The sequence below is a fragment of the Apodemus sylvaticus genome, chromosome 5 (assembly GCF_947179515.1).
Source record: "Apodemus sylvaticus chromosome 5, mApoSyl1.1, whole genome shotgun sequence".
NCBI lineage: Eukaryota > Metazoa > Chordata > Mammalia > Rodentia > Muridae > Apodemus > Apodemus sylvaticus.
The window spans coordinates 22,432,964-22,444,602 of NC_067476.1; the positions used below are offsets into that span (position 1 = coordinate 22,432,964).

Sequence of the window (11,639 nt, forward strand, 5' to 3'; positions counted from 1 at the left end):
AAGCAAGATTAGATGACCCTGCAGCTCATCCAAGCACCCACATGCCCTAGTTTTGTAGTTCCGCCCTTTGTATTTGCAATACAGCTTCCTCTTAGATAGGGTTCAGATCCCAAGTTGACTGTCTCCCTGAGTGCTCAAAATATATAGCTTTCATTGTTAAGCTTCTGTCTCTGAAGAGAGTTTTCTTGGCTACCATCCCAGACCCAACACCATCTCTTACTTACTCTGTCAACTCTTTCTCTGATTCATCACTTTGTCTGCCCCTCAATTACATGTCAGTGCTACACATGGCTACTTTCTTCTACAAATTGACATTAGGTATATAGTGTTTGGAATTAAAAGTATTAACTATGGATGTGCCTACATTCCAGTCAGAGGGATTAAAGGGGTGTGGCATGTCTAAATTCAGGCCAGAACCCATACACTTAAGTCTTTGAATGTGATATCTTGCCAGAGAAGCAATATTGGTGAAGTAAAATTTCCCTACAAAAGATTTTAGAGATTTGTCTTTAGAAAACATAACTTAGTAATTCTAAGGCAAGTTTAATTTGCTAATCTTATCTCATAAAGAATAAATAAAATCATTTTTTATTTTTATTATATTCTGCAAGTAGTTAGAGGCACCAGAGATTATAACACATTTGTGTGTGTGTGTGTGTGTGTGTGTGTGTGTGTGTTGTGTGGGGGAGTGACTTAGATCTGAAGTATGGTGATATTACAATTTATGAAAACATGATAAAAATAACAGAAAAATTCCAATAAGTTACAGTACAGATCTGAAATATATTCTACAGTATTTCTGCATGACTGGCAAAACTAAGATGGAATACATATTCAATGTGCACATGCTTATGTTCTCCTTTGTGACTCAATGGTTTCTTTCTGAAATTGCTTGTTTCTAATTTCTAGTTTCTATGGGGAAAGTTTTACATATGTCAATAACTTCAACTAATTACACATAAGCTGCCAAAGCAGAAAAATAAATAAATCTCCAAGCTGATCTCTAACAGAAAAAAAGGAATTTTTTAATTTTTTAATTTTTTTTATTCGATATATTTTCTATTTACATTTCAAACAATTTCCACTTTTCTGGTCCCCCACTTCCCAAAAGTCACATAAGCCTCCTTCCCTCCCCCCCCCCCGTTCTCCCATCCCTCTTCCCTGTTCTGGTTTTGCCCTATATTGCTACACTGAGTCTTTCCAGAACCAGGGGCCATTCCTCCGTTCTTCTTGTACCTCATTTGATGTGTGGATTAGGTTTTCGGTATTCCAAATTTCTAGGCTAATATCCACTTATTAGTGAGTGCATTCCATGACTGATCTTTTGAGACTGGGTTACCTCACTTAGGATGATGTTCTCCAGCTCCATCCATTTGTTTAAAAATTCTATGAATTCATTGTTTCTAATGGCTGAATAGTACTCCATTGTGTATATATACCACATTTTTTGCATCCATTCTTCCATTGAGGGATACCTGGGTTCCTGCTTCTGGCTATTATAAATAGGGCTGCTATGAACATAGTGGAGCACATATCCTTATTACATGCTGGGGAATCCTCTGGGTATATGACCAGGAGTAGTATAGCAGGATCCTCCAGAAGTGACGTGCCCAGTTTTCTGAGAACTGCCAGACTGATTTCCAGAGTGGTTGTACCAATTTGCAACCCCACCAGCAGTGAAGGAGTGTTCCTCTTTCTCCACATCCTCACCAACACCTGCTGTCTTCTGAATTTTTAATCTTAGCCATTCTGACTTGTGTAAAGTGAAATCTCAGGGTTGTTTTGATTTGTATTTCCCTAATGACTAATGAAGTTGAGCATTTATTAAGATGCTTTTCCACTATCCGAAGTTCTTCAGGTGAAAATTCTTTATTTAGCTCTGTGCCCCATTTTTTTTAATTTATTGATATATTTATTTACATTTCAAATGATTTCCCCTTTTCTGGACCCCCACTCCCCGAAAGTCCCATCAGTTCCCTTCCCTCCCCCTGTTTTCCCACCCAACCCTTCCCACTTCCCTGTTCTGATTTTGTTCTATACTGCTTCACTGAGTCTTTCCAGAACAAGGGGCCACTCCTCCGTTCTTCTTGTACCTCATTTGATGTGTGGATTATGTTTTGGGTATTCCAGTTTTCTAGGTTAATATCCACTTATTAATGAGTGCATACTATGATTCATCTTTTGAGTCTGGGTTATCTCACTTAGTATGATGTTCTCTAGCTCCATCCATTTGCCTAAGAATTTCATGAATTCATTGTTTCTAATGGCTGAATAGTACTCCATTGTGTATATATACCACATTTTTTGCATCCACTCTTCTGTTGAGGGATACCTGGGTTCTTTCCAACTTCTGGCAGTTATAAATAGGGCTGCTATGAACATAGTGGAACATATATCCTTATTACATGCTGGGGAATCTTTTGGGTATATGCCCAGGAGTGGTATAGCAGGATCTTCTGGAAGTGAGGTGCCCAGTTTTCTGAGGAACCGCCAGACTGATTTCCAGAGTGGTTGTACCTATTTGTGCCCCATTTTTTAATAGGGTTATTTGGGTTTCTGAGGTCTAACTTCTGAAAAAAAGGAATATTATATAAAGGAAGGTGACATAAAAACTTAAGTTCTTTAATTAATATAGCATGCAATAATTTGAAGAAAGTGATTATGTCAATAACTTCTTGTATGTCTTCTTATACTGATTATATTTGTATACATCTATAGATAATATAGGCTTATGGAGAAGTGAAAGGACCAAACACACAGAAGACAGAGGAAGGATTTGAAATTTCTTTGTGGTTACAGGGCAATCTAGTTCTCACAAAGTTGTGCAGTTGTGTTGTATAGTGGAGCAAACATCAGGAATAAAGCTAAAAGTTTTTTTATATTCAGAGAAATGTAGAATAAAATATCATGTTCAATTAAAACCATAAAAAGCAGTATATTTGCACAATGAAGTACTATTCAGCCATTAGAAACAATGAATTTATGAAATTTGTACACAAATGGATGGAGCTGGAGAACATCATACTAAGTGAGGTAACCCAGTCTCAAAAGATCAGTGAGTATGCACTCACTGATAAGTGGATAATAACCTAGAAACTTGGAATACCCAAGAAATAATCTACATATTAAATGATGTCCAAAAAGAACAGAGGAGTGGCCCCTGGTTCTGGAAAGACTCAATGCAACAGTATAGGGGAATACCAGAACAGGGAAGTGGAAAGGAATTGATGGAGGAACAGGGGGAGGGAAGAGGGCTTATGGGACTTGCTGGGAGTGGGAACCCAGAAAATGGGAAATCATTTGAAATGTAAATAAAGAATACATCGAATAATAATAAAAAAAAGCACAAAAAGCAGGAAAAATATGAAAGATAAACATCAGAATGCAGAAGAATGGCAAAAATGTAAGACAATTATCCTCACATAATGATTGTGGATGCTAACAACTCTATCATAAAGTGCATGTGCCACCAATGAACATAAATCAAATAATGCTCAACTTTTACAGACATTTCATCTAGTAACAAGGAATTAAACATTCATCTCAATTTCATATTAACTCTTCACCAAGGTCGACAACTTTTAAGGCTTCGGAAGTCACATCAACACATTTAGAAGACTAGTGGATACATTAAAGGCCACTCTTCAATTACAGTAGAATAAATTAGGAATTGATAGTGAAAAGTCACTATACAAAAAACAATCAACAAAAAAAAATCACTCCTAAATAATCTCTGGGTAACATTAAAAAAATCTCAAAAGAAAAAATCAACATATTTTTCACTAATTGTGCAATTACAACTTAACAGAAATTTATGGATTCTGGGAAATCTATCATTAGTGAGAAATTTATACCACTTAGTGGTTAATGTTCAAAAATGAGAAAGAAAAATTAATAATCTAAGTTTCTAATTTAAGAGGAAAAAAGAAACTAATAGTATATTAAACCCCCAGGAAACTAAAGAATAATGTAGTAAAGGTTAGATCAAAAAATTATAGTCATTGTAGACAGGGAAAAACAAAAAGCCAGAACTTTTATCAGCAAGCTGAGTTCTAGGAAACTTAGAATGAGCTCATTTTCTCTAAGAAGAAAGAAAAAATGTGTGAATATTCAGGCAAGGGGTGGGTAGGTGGGTATGTCTGCTAGTTTGTACCCAAGCCTAGTATCAATTTCTTCACTTTTGAGAACATACTTATTCTTGGGTTGAAATTAGCAAATAGACCTGTACCCTCATCTGAGACTTTTACCAGCTCTAGACTCTAAGTAGTACCAGTCATTGACTCAACAATTAAATCTTCCCAGAGTTTTTAAACTTTATACCCCAAAGTGAGCACTTAAGGAGTTAGTAGCCATAGAGGACCCATTAAGAAGCTAAAAACTAGCAGGCGATCTTCCTGATATGGTTCGGCCATGGACTGTTAAAGTTAATGACTGAATTGCTTCTTTAGGCAAGGCTGAGGAGAATTTCATTTTGGAAGGATTCCTGCTGCTAATATGCTTTCCCTGTATGTGTGGATATATATATACATATATATATATATATATATATATATATATATATATGTATATATATAATATATATATATATATATGTATGTATTAGAGCACCCTTTTAGGCAGATCTCTGCAGAACAACAAAAATGTACTGTTTTGTAGTGATATTATATAGACCACCAGATGATTTAATTCTTAATGATTATCCTATAAGAACTACTAAAATTGTTTTAGTAATTATTAAGTGATTTTATCATAGGAATGCTATTAAGACCTTTCTGATGTCAAAACTGCATTGAGAACTCTGCTAGTCTTCAAGTGTCATTAATTAATTGTTACTGAGATAGAAAGCCTTAAGAGCACATTCCAAGAGGTCATAAAACAACTAACAAAAGGTCATAAAAAGGGCAATGAGGATTTACTATAGATACAAGGCCAGAAGATAAAATATTGACTGGGTTTATGTATTCAAAACTTCAAGATAACTTAGTTATGGTTTTTAATTCTCAATGAACCTGTAGAGCTAGTGACAGATGATGAATATTTAGTCAAATAATTACTCTTAATGGATATGCATGCAAACATTCTCTGTTGTAAACTACTTATTCAATTTATGATATGAATTTATGTTTGAACTTCTAGTGAACTTTTGTAAAAAGAAAAAGAATGCTTGGAAAAACCGTGTGATCTATTCTCCTAAAAATGGTACAAATGGCTAGGAAATATTACATTTGCAGGCAAAATATTGGAAGACAAAGCATAGGTGAGATAGCATTTGGAGACATAGCATTGGGAGTAGAGGTTTTTGGAGTAAGGCATTGGGAGGAAGGGGATTTATTACATTAGAGCAGGGGAAAAGAACAAGATCAGAAGGAGAATGCAGAGTGGGATAACTAAGAAATTATAAGACAAGGAAAAAATTAAGAAAGCCATGTGCAGAATGCAGAAGAAAAAAGAAAAAGAGAAGCAACTTTAGAGAGAGCAGAAGGAGCAGGAGGGCTTCTCCTTTCTCTGGGACAGAACAGGTCATTTCCCATTAGCAAGGCAGGCTTAGTCTTACTAAAGAGAACAAAGTTTTCTTTTTATAATATTGGTTTTAATTCATTTAGCAATAAAAGGGTAGAAGCTTTTCCTTTCTCTATGCAATAAAGAATGTAACTCAGTTTTCATCCAGGATGAGTGTGAGTGTGAGTCCTTTTTGCACTGGTACTTGGTATTTCTCTCTCTCTCTCTCTCTCTCTCTCTCTCTCTCTCTGTGTGTGTGTGTGTGTGTGTGTGTGTGTGTGTGTGTGTGTCTGTGTGTCTGTGTGTCTGTGTGTGTGTAAGACAGTATGCAAGCTGGGCCCAACTTGTTTGAATGGATATGGATGAATGAATCTATATGTAAATTTCTGTGAGTTTAATCTATATATGCTTGTGTAAAAGTTTTTCCTTCTGCTAGAGTGAATCTTTTCTCCTGTTTCAAAAGAAGTTTATTGCTCCAAGACCTGCACCTCTTCCACACCCCACCCCGCCTCCAGCTCTGACTAGGGAGAGAGCATCTTGCCAAGAGGGAAAAGGCTTGAAGTAAAAACTTTATTTTGTCCTGTGCTGTTTTACAGTGAGGTACTAAACCCCAGAGACTGCAGTTTCTGGTCTCAAAAGAATCAGGCAGGTCAGCTACATTAGGAAAGTGACTTAGACTTATGATAGGTAAAGGTTTTAGTATTTTACAGCAACCCTAAATATCTCCCCTGCAGTTGATCTTCCCCCTTTTCACTGAATCAAGAAGAATCAAGAAGAAAGAAGAACCATAGGAGTTGGTGCTAGACCCTTAACCTCTCTCCACTTTGCCAAACAAGTTCATTTAGTGGGTGATCAGACTGAATAGAAAACTGAGGGACAACTGTGAGATGTGGAGCAATTTCTGAATGAGTCAAGTTAGGTGGAGGTGAGCAGTTGACATGGAGTGCAGCCATGTCAAAGACCTTATAACCTCAGACCCATGGGTAAAAGACAAAACCTCTCAGTGGGCGAGGCTCAGAAGGATGCCAAAGCCTTCATGTGCTGATGCTGGTAGTGTGTGCAGACAGCAAGCATAAAAGCTTTTCCACACTCCCAAGATATTCACTACATGAAGCCTGTTTCCCCACAGAGACTGCTTGTGCCTAGATGACCTATATCGAACTCCTCTTTCAGCTGTATGTAATAAGCAGTCATCTACATGATTCAGCTGTATGCAACAACCTAGTTCTCCATATGTAATAAACATGTTGACTTTTGGAGTACTATAGTTTTTCCATCAGAGTCCAGTCTTCTCAACTCTAGCTTTTCTTTCTTCTTGTGTTGTTTCTTCTTTCTTGGTTTCCTTGATATCCTAATTAGGTCTTCCCCTAAGCTGTGCTAGACAAGACAAATGTATTAGCAAATTGAAAAGATTTAAACTTGATGACCTACTGAAATTTTTTTATTACTCCATAGATGCCATTAGCTTTTTTAAATGTTTGATGATAATTATTTTTTAAGGTCAAATAGCAATAGGACTTTAAAAAACCAAGTTCCTTGTAGAATATCTACAGGAATTTGGTGTTCGAAATGTTTTATAATCCCCAAATTATTCTAAGAAAAAATGGCTTAAAAATCAGGAAACTATTGTAACTTTAAAATTTTCATTTTAGAATTAAAATGTGTATCTATTGGCATAAAATCACAGGCAAAAAAAACATTGCCCTAAAAAATTCTAAAGATAAACCAGATTATACATAGCCCATAACTGTGTATTTGTTTTAAGTGACTTCATGATTTGGTTTGCTGATAGTGGTGGGTCCTTAACACTGACAACATAAATGTTATTAAGTCTGTAGTGACTGTGTATCTTATACAAATTCAATCAATGATACTCAAGATATAACAAGTTTTCCAACAGACTGTATCTCAAATTGGTAATTTTCACATCAGAGTATGTAGGGCTGTTATTCTTGCAAAGAGATCTGAAAATTAGTCTATTTTAATACTAGTCAGTTTTACTTAGAGGTGATTTATTTTGTTTCAATACTAGCTTTGCTTGTTTGTAAAACACTTCACAAGACATGAAAAGGGAAGCAGATGTGCATATTTGTCAGACAGTATTCTAATGTAAGTTCAAAACATTCAAGTCCTGAGTAAACAAAAGTAGTATTAATTTTTACAAAAAGTTTAAGTCATGTGGGAGGCACGGAAGTTCTTATGTTCACAGATAAGCATTACAGGATCCAGGAATGTCAAACACAAGTTGTCTCTTCAAAGAGAGAGGTGTGTAACTTGCTTTTTACCCAGAAGGCTCAAAGTAGAAATGTTTAATAGCCTAGAGAACTTAGTGCTATCTGTGTGTCTGACACCACACTGGATCCTCTCCCAGACCCTATTCATGAGCTTGTCAATCTGTGGAACATATCTTTATGGAAGATATCACATGTACTCTACAAAGGATTCTGTTTTAGTCCCATCTTAAGCTTTATTGTACACAGGAGCTTGAGATATTTACCACCAAGAATTTTTTCACCAAATTGTGCTGTGCTTTTAAATGCACATAAAATAAACTACTAGGGATCAGAATTTCAAAGTTTGAGACAACCGCATATACTAAATCATGTTAAATCAAACGACTTTCTTGCCTTCCATGAGTCATTACTATACTGACTGTGGGTGCCAGTGTACTTGCTTTGGCATCCATTTGGTAGGTAAACTGACAGGCATCTGTTAGAGCAGTGTTTAAAGCTAATAAATTAAGTGACTCCAGATAGTTAAAAGGGCTGCTACCAATAGCAACCAGCAATTAGAGAAGTTACTATGCAGACTTTTTTCAAAGGAAACAAAGCTTAATTTACTGGGGCTAGTACTTCCTGTGTCCAGTGGAAAAACTATGAACACTTTTAACACTATGGGGTTGATGAGAAAGAGAAAGAAAGATAGAAAATATGCACACACACACACACACACACACACACACACACACACACTGAGTAAATGAAGCAAGAGGCAGATTCCAATAACTTTATACATACAAATACAAATATATACATACACACATACATACATGCATACAGACCTACAAACAGATTCATACACTTTCACACATAGAATGGTTAGAGGAAATCTCCAGCAAGCAGGATCCAAACATTTCAGATACACACATACATTCATAAATACACACAGTTGATGGATGGAGCAAGCTTCAACACACAAAGCTGTACATACAAACAAGAGTTAATAGGTAGAAGGAATATGCCAACCCACACTCATACAAACTTTATATACATACATACACATAGTTGATGGAATAAAGGAATAATGTTCCAACCTTCCACACATTATTATTTTGTTCCATAGTTCATATATCCCAGCAGGACCTACACACCTATGGTCACTTGATCTTTGACAAAGGAGCTAAAATCACCCAGTGGAAAAAAGACAGCCTTTTCAGCAAATAACACTGGTTCATGTAGAAGAATGCAAATTGATCCATTCTCATCTCCCTGTACAAAGTTCAAGTCCAAGTAGACCAAGAACCTCCACATAAAACCATATGCCCTGAATCTAATGGAGGAGAAAGTGTAGAAAAGTCTCAAACTCATGGGCACAGGGGAAAAGATCTTAAACAGAACACCAGTGGCTTATGCTCTAAGATCAAGAATTGAAAAATGGGACCTCATAAAACTGCAAAGCTTCTGCAAGGCAAATGACGCTGTCAATAGGACAAAAATGGCAGCCAACTGTTAGGGAAAAGATCTTTACCAATCCTACATCTGATAGAGGACTAATATCCAATATATAAAAAAGAACTCATGAAGTTAGATTCCAGAGGAAAAAAGTAACCCTATTAAAAATGGGGAACAGAGCTAAACAGAGAGTTCTCAACTGAGAAACACAAAGGGTAAAGCCTAAAGAAATGTTCAGTATCCTTAGTTATCAGGGAGGTGAAGATCAGGGCAAACCTGAGATTCCACCTCGCACCAGTCAGAATGGCTAAGATGAAAAACTCAGGGGACAGCAGATGTTGGGGAGGATGTGAAGAAAGAGGAACATTCCTCCATTGCTGGTGGGATTTGAAGCTTGCATAACCACTCTGGAAATCAGTTTGGAAGTCCCTCAGCAAAGTGGACATAGTACTACCTGAGGACCCAGCTATAACACTCCTGGGCATATACCCAGAAGATGCTTCAATATATAACAAGGACACATGCCATTGTTCTTGTCCCCTAACCATAAGCAGTTCCTAGCTTAACTAATAAGAGTATACCTCTCTGAACTCCAAATTGTTTTCTAAGAAAAAAATCTCAACCTAGCTTCAACATATAACCAGAAGATGTTCCAACCTGTAATAAGGACACATCCTCCACTATGTTCATAGCAGCCTTATTTATTATAATGGCCAGAAGCTGGAAAGGACCCAGATGTACCTCAAGAGAGGAATGGATATAGAAAACGTGGTACATTTACACAATGGAGTACTACTCAGCTATTAAAAAGAAAGGCTTCATGAGATTTGCAGGCAAATGGATGGAACTTAAGAATATCATCTTGAATCTAAACAAAGAATATAGAAAATAAAAATATTAAAAAAAATATATATAAAAGGAATATCATCTTGAGGGGGAGCCGCGGAGGCAGATACCGCGGTGGCAGTGGCTCCAGAGAGCGGCCTCCCCGCTCCCTCTCCCCTCCCTGAGGCGCTGCTTCCTGAGGCAGCTGAACAGTGAGGGGCTGTGGCTCAAGCATGGCTTACTGGGCTCAGCACATTGCCCGGGACAGAAGGAGGGTTAACTCACCATTCCTTAAACATCCATTCTCCCAAGAAGAAGGGACAGAAAGGAAGACCACTTTGTAGGAAAGGATTTGGTATCCCATCAACGAGCCAGCCAAACACTGATTGGGGTGCCCCAGGACCCCAGAGCCAGATATAAGGCTCAGAAACTCGATGATACAAGGGGAGGTAATAGTGACAGCAACCAAGGAGATTCGGAGCTCAGTTTAGAGTTTGTTCTTCCTATTACGAAAAAAGCCCTGAGAAACTCAAGTGTAACGATGACAATTCCCAGGAAGATGAAGGGTTTATGGGCATGTCCCCTCTCCTGCAAGCCCATCATGCTATGGAACGAATGGAATGGAAGAGTTTGTTTGTAAGGTATGGGAAAGCCCATGGCGAGTGATCCTTCACTGATTGGCTTAAGGATAATGATTTCCTTCTCCACAGACACCGGCCTCCTATGCCTTCTTTCCTGGCCTGTTTTAAGAGCATTTTTAGAATACACACAGAGACAGGCATTATATGTTTCACCCAAATTTATGTTTTGTGGCCCCTCTGCAAGCGAAGGTGGTCTTTGGGTTGTTCTTCTTGGGAGCCATTTTCTGCCTTTCCTTTTCATGGCTCTTCCACGCGTGTACTTCCATTCAGAAGGGGTCTCCCGCTTCTTCTCTAAATTGGTTACTCTGGTATTGCTCTTCTGATCATGGGAAGTTTTGTTCTTTGGCTTTATTATTCTTTCTACTGTAATCCACAACCTTGCTTCATCTACCTGATTGTCGTCTGTGTGCTGGGCATTGCAGCCATTACCATCTCTCAGTGGGACATGTTTGCCACCCGCTGAGTATGGGGGGGTCAGAGCAGGAGTGCTCGCGGGCTTAGGCTTGAGTGGGATCATCCCTACCTTGCATTATGTCATCTCAGAAGGGTTCCTGAAGGCTGCCACCATAGGGCAGATAGGCTGGCTAATGCTCAAGACTAGCCTATATATCACAGAACTGCCCTCTATGTGGCCCGTATCCTGAGCGCCTCTTTCTTGGCAAAAGTGACATCTGGTTTCACTCTTATCAGCTCTTCCACATCTTTGTGGTTGCTGGTGCCTTTGTCACTTCCACTGAGTCTCAAACCTGCAGGAATTTCGGTCATGATCGGCAGGGGCTGCACTGAAGAGGATGCACTGTGATACTCTCCAGGAACCAGGGACTTTGACCCTGAGCCAAGCCCTCTCCCGCAGGCCTTTTTACTGGCTGTCGGTACCAGTACCAGAGAAGCCCCAAAAACTTGGACAGCCTCACGGGCCTTATGTTGGCCCAAGGGCTCCACGGGGTACAAGAACAAGACTAAGAAGAGAAAAACAAAAATAAATCATACCTCAAAGGATGGA

General features: G+C 38.1%; 1 pseudogene; it reads left to right on the forward strand.

Annotated features, from left to right (window-relative positions):
- The first annotated feature begins 6,437 nt into the window (after nucleotides 1-6,437).
- Nucleotides 6,438-11,438, forward strand: LOC127684062 (adiponectin receptor protein 2-like; annotated as a pseudogene).
- The last annotated feature ends 201 nt before the right edge of the window (nucleotides 11,439-11,639 follow it).